The following is a 6,000-nucleotide window of genomic DNA, read 5'->3' on the forward strand; positions in this document are numbered from 1 at the left end:
GGGAACGGCAGCTGCAAAGGCCCTGAGGTAGGATCCTGGGGTATCCGGGGAACCGTTTGGCAGACACGAGTGGAGCAAGTGGGAGGGGTGTGGGGGATGAGGTCAGAGAGGTGAGGGGCAGAGAGGCCATACAGGTGGCGAGGACTTTGGCTTTTACTCAGTGGGATGCAGAGCCTTCAGAGTTTCCCCAGAGGAGTGACAAGGTCTGACTTAACGTTTCTAGGGGGAGCTGGCTGCTACGTGGAGAATAGATGGGGATAAAGACAGAAGCAGGGAGACCAGCTAACAGGCTGTGACAATGATCCAGTGACCGATGATGGGGCTTGGCTAGGCAGGTGGAGACAGTGGAGGGGGAGACGTGTGCCAGTAACATTTTGAAAGCAGCACCAGTCGGACCCCCTGGCAGGTTGATGTTGGTTCTAATACAAGACCGCCCTGAATGCAGAGATGTGCTTTGCGAAGAGAACCATTGAGTTTCAGGTACAAGGTCTTCTTCTAGATCCCTCCTCTAGGTTCCCTTCCCCCAAAGTCAGCCAGGGAATGTCTCTTTTCTCTGGGAGGTGTTTGACAAAGCTCTAACCACTCAGCTGACTTACAAACACCTGCATGATCAAACCTCATGTAAGGCTACGCTCCTTGAATGCGCTCCAGCCCCGCTGACCTTTCTCCTTGGGGCCCTGAGCCTTTTCCACCTCCAGGCCTTTGCACTTGCTGTTCAGACCTGCTCCGACTGGCACCTCTCCCTCGTCTTTCAGGTCATAGCTCAAATGTCACCCTCCTCGGAGAGGCCTTCCCTGCCCTCCCTGCTGGAAATGACTCACCCCGGCTGCTCTCTGCCTTCTTCATAACACTGCAGTTTGTAATGATTTATTTATTTGTTTACTTATTGATTGTTTCATCTCTCGTGCTGTAAGGCACCAGAAGGGCAGGGAATGAGTTGGTCTTGTTGACTGTCAATTCCCCAAGTACAAAGCTCGAAACGTAGAGGGACAGAGCCTCTGAGATGGCGTGGGTGAGCCCCACCTCCTGGTATTCACACCTTGGGCATCCCTTCCCACACCGAATAGGGCTGGCCTTATGTGACCGATAGTGAGGTGACGGGGAGGTGACAGAAAGTGCTTTCCGTGCCATATGTACATATATACGTATTTATCATACATGAAGACTTTTAAAGGGTAATTCCTCCCTCCCTCCTTCCTTCCTTCCTTCCTTCCTTCCTTCCTTCCTTCCCTCCCTCCCTCCCTCCCTCCCTCCCTCCCTCCCTTTAGATACATATAAAATCGCCTACTGGTTCCTCTGCTTTGAACCCTGACTTAAACACAGGGAATCAAGGATCATGAGCTCTAAAACCGATCTGCCTGGGTTCAAGTCCCAGGTCTACCATTTACCTGCTCTAGGACTGTGGACCATTTCTTTTTTTTTTTTTTTTTAAGATTTTATTTATTTATTTGACAGAGAGAGAGAGAGAGCACAAGTAGGCAGGCAGGCAGGCAGAGGCAGAGGGAGAAGCAGGCTCCCCGCTGAGCAGGGAGCCCGATGTGGGGCTCGATCCCAGGACCCTGGGATCATGACCTGAGCCGAAGGCAGACGCTTAACCGACTGAGCCACCCAGGCGCCCCTGTGGACCATTTCTTAATCTTTTTGCCTTGTTGCCTCATTATAAAATAGGAATTATACCTACCCCATTGATTTGTGCGTATTAAATGAATTAATAAGCAAAAACGCAGCAGAACCTGGCACACACACTCACTATGGGAATGTTAGCTATGGCTTTTTTATCTAGCACATAATAGGTGCTCAATAAATATTCTCCAAGTGCATGGCCGTTTAGTGAATGAGAGGGGCCAAGGGTCCTTGTGTGCCCCATTTCTTCCTGGGCTTGCTTCTGAGTTCAAGTCTTTATATGCAGGAGGGGCTTTTAAAGGATATTTTTTGCCTCCCTCCCACCCTTCCTTCCTTGTGCTCTCTTCCATATGTATACTAAAAAATTATTGTTTGTCTGAAATTTGAACTGAACTGGGCATTAAATTTTCCTTTATTCTGTCTAAACATGCTCCATGTTCTCGGAGGCTTAGTGAGGTCACCTCTGTGTGATGGACACTTTTATGCGTCAACCTGGCCAGGTTCTGCCCTCAGTTACACCGTCAAATGTTAATCTAGGTGTTGCTGCCAAAGTATTGTATAGATGTGATCAAAGTCCGGAATGATTGACTTTAAGGAAAGTAGGTTATCCTAGATAATCTGGGTAGGGCTGATCTAATCAGTTCAAAGTCCCTAAGAGCAGAGCTGAGGTTTCCATGATGAAGGATAAATCCTACCTGTGGATTTTAGGGACGCTGCCTTGCCCCCTGCCCCAGAGTGTTAGCCCGCCCTTCCCCATGGCCCGCCCTTCCCCATGGCCTGCCCTACTGAGCTCAGGCTTGACTTGCCAGCCCGCCAAACTCCTTGCAATAAATTTCCACATACGTCTCCTGTTGGTTCTATTTCTCTGGTTGGACCCTGAGGTATACAACCCGCTTCTCCTACACACGACAGAGGCTTGGTTCCCCGTATGGCGGGGTTACTGTAGCTTTCAGCGCTAGAGTCATACAGACCTAGGATTAGGTTGATGGAAACCAAGTCCCAAGTGGGGAACACGGTTTCAGCTCAGAGGAGAGACCGGGTCCAGGTGGAAGGCTGTGTCTTTAAATAGTCGAGGGCTGGGGTCACAGATGCTTGTTTTCTGCCTGCCTAGCATCCATCTCTCCTTTGTCCCCACCCATCTGACGTCCTTTTGGGGGAATTACTCATCTCCTCTGGACAAGGTCTGGTAGAGAGGAAGGTAATTGGGAGCTCTGCCCTCCCGCAGCCACGGTGGTGGGCACGTGGCCCAGGCCTGGCCAATCAGATGCTTCTCCTCTGGATCTGACTCTGAGCAAGTCCATCCTTTGAGTGATGCCCTGAGGGCCACTTCCAGTAAATTCCCTTTTGTAAAAGCCCGGAGGAGCTGGTTTCTGCTACTGATTCCCTTCTTTATTGGTGTCCTGTCCACTAAAATGTAAACTCCAGGACCCCGGGGACTGTCTGGCTCAGTGCAATATCCCCTGTGCCTAAAACAGTGCCCGGCATCTAGCAGTGCTCCGTTAAATGTTTGTTGAATGAATAGACAACAGTCAGGCCTGACGGGGAGGCTCATTCCAGAATAATGGCTAATAATTCAATCTCACACAGCAGGTTTTGGGGGTTTCTCTCCTGAAAAGTGGGATAATGTTACCGATCGCCTGAGGTCATTATAAAGATTAAATGGGTTAGTGTTATTGAAGTACTTACGCTAAGGCCTAGCATAGAGGAAGCTATTGGGAAAACAGACAGTTAACCATTGTTTTTAAGGGGCATCAGTTACCATCTTTATTTAGGGCTTACCAGGTACTGTGCTAAAATCTTTATACACATGACCTTGTTAGTTCTCACACCTTAAATTTCCCAACCGAGAAGTAGGTTACCTGGTGGGGGGCAGGTAGGGGAATGAAACATGACTCTGATTGGCTTAGCCTAGCTCCCATGCTCTACCCAAACCAGAGGGGGCCTGGCCCCTGGGATTCGGGGACAGGTAAGCTGAACTTGCAGCAATGGCCAAATACAAATGATGGTAGTAAAATGGCAGCCAACATTTACATAGGGCTTGCTCTGGTCTCAGCAGCAAGAAGGGGGGTGGGGATGTCTGGGAACTTAAGCTAGATACATCTGTCAGGTTGTCTTGGGAAACTCTTATATTGGGTGGGAAGTTGGATGAAAAAATCAGTGGTGTTCAATCTTGGCTGCCTGTTAGGAACACCTTTTGAAGAATAACTATGAGCCCCACCACAGACCAATTGAATAGTAATCTCCGGGGGTAGGACCCTAACATTAGGGTGGAGAGGACCCTCCAGGTGTTTCTACCGTGCCTCACCTCCAGGATTAAGAACCCCTTAGTTAGCTCAGTGTGTCTAGGGAGCATCTGTATCTTAAACATCCATCCAGGTGTTTCCTATGCTCGAGGACCCCTGAACCAGGGCCCTGCTTTCCATCACGGCTTGGTACCCTGAGGTCAACACATAAGGCTGCTCCTAGCTAGAGGTGGCTGGTCTGGGTGCACCTGCTGGTCTCCTGAAGGCTGAGGGGACAAATCTCCCAGGACCCTTTCACCACTTGGTAGCGGGGACTTGATCCAAAGTCTCTTTTATGAATCTATGAATCTTTAAAATTGCCCTAGCGCCTTTAGAAGGACTCTGGTTTAAGTTTTTGATAGTCTCATTTTCCTGTGAAATTCGTGGTATCTTTCTTCCCCCAGAAGGTTTTAAATTAGATCTTGCCCCTCGCATTGACTTAACGGGATGGCCGCCTGGGGGAGAAAAGAGTATTCTTTCCTTATTTACCCAAGGGCATTACCAGTGACAACTGCACCCTGAATGCTCCTGATTGAAATAGTCAAGAAAGCTTTATGGGAGCTGGCCAGTCCGTACCCAGCCAGCTGCTTACATTCCAAAGGTGTCTTGATAGGTGCCCGAACCGGGAATCAAATCTGGTTTCTTATAGCAACAATGTTATTAAAGCCTAGGTGGTTTTCCAGGCTAGCCCACAAGTATTTGTTCAACTCCTATGAATAATTGTAAAACTATATGAATAACTATATGAATAACTTTTCACCTATATTACTTGTCTAAGATTATGGATGGGAAAACTAATATTTACATCTCCCTCTTAATCTGTATGTTTGGGGCATATTTCTGTCTTCCAGGTCTGATTATTTCCTGAACCAGAATAATATTAGCACAGCAAATGGGTGGTGTGTGATAAAACACATCTGTCAGGTGGCAGGGGGGAGGGGCAGTCCCGATAATGACAATTCCCCGTGGTTGATGTACATAATTGAGCTTGCAGCCCATGGCCCAACTGTACCCCTCAGCTGAACCCTGAGGGGGCGATCGGGCACAGGTCATTGCTGCCCACTCAGGGCTGTGCTGAACAGCTCAGCAGCCTCATGTCCTGTGTGGTATAGACATTAATGACCAGGGCCTCACTTCTTAAGAGGAGCCACGAAGATGTTGGGATGGGCCTCTGAAGAGTAGACACCTCTGGGCAAAGGCACAGAACTGTGGGATGGGGGGTAGGGGGTGGAGTGGGGGGGCTGGGGCACCCCTTTTGTGGCCTATTCTGTGCCTCGGGTTCCCCACGAGAGCTCCTGTTACTCTTCAGGGAATTTGTTTGCTCACATGTCTTCTTTCGGTAGAATGTAAGCCCCTCAAGGGGAGGGACCACGTCCCATTCGTTTCCTCATTGCTGACACTTGATAAGCAGGTGATGAGTGAATATGTGAACTTCACAGCATGATTTACTTCTATTCCAGACAGATCCCCATACTATTTCTCCCCCTCTACCTGCCCCCTCCCAGCTAGAACCACTTTCCCTTCCGAGGTATGGTGCATGACGGGGGGCATGACGAGCCCAGCCGTGACTATTACATGACAAGAGTAGTATTGGAAGGACTCTGCCCCTCAGGATACTCCTTCGCCTGGGTCTCATCCAATCCCCCCAACAGCCCAGAGAAAGTCACACCTAATCTCATGCCCCTTTTCTAGACAAGGTGACTGAGGTTGGGGTATTGTCTAGGCAAGGTCACGCAGGTAGGAAGTGGTGGGGCCAACCTTGAAGGCAGGTCTCTGGGTGCTGAATCTCCCCAGAGGCTGACCTAGCAGGGAGGGAAGCCTGATATGAGTGAGCGTTGCATCTAGAAGTACGTCCCGTACTCACTTCGGCCGAATTGAGGATCTCGTTGTAACCTGACGTTAGGAGTGACATCCCATCCTTTTTGCTGGATTCTAGTCTTAGAAGCAAGTCACATTGGAGGGGAGGGGGTTTCACCAGAGCGCAAACACCAGGAGGTGAGGCTGATGGGAGCCATGCTTGGGGCACATGGCTCTGCCACTGGGGCATCAGAAAGATCTCGGCTTTGGGGTCTGGCAGAGCGGAGTTTGACGCCAA

Source organism: Callorhinus ursinus, unplaced genomic scaffold (assembly GCF_003265705.2).
Source record: "Callorhinus ursinus isolate GAN/ISIS: 27379988/994484 unplaced genomic scaffold, GSC_fseal_2.0 scaffold18, whole genome shotgun sequence".
Taxonomy (NCBI): Eukaryota; Metazoa; Chordata; class Mammalia; order Carnivora; family Otariidae; genus Callorhinus; species Callorhinus ursinus.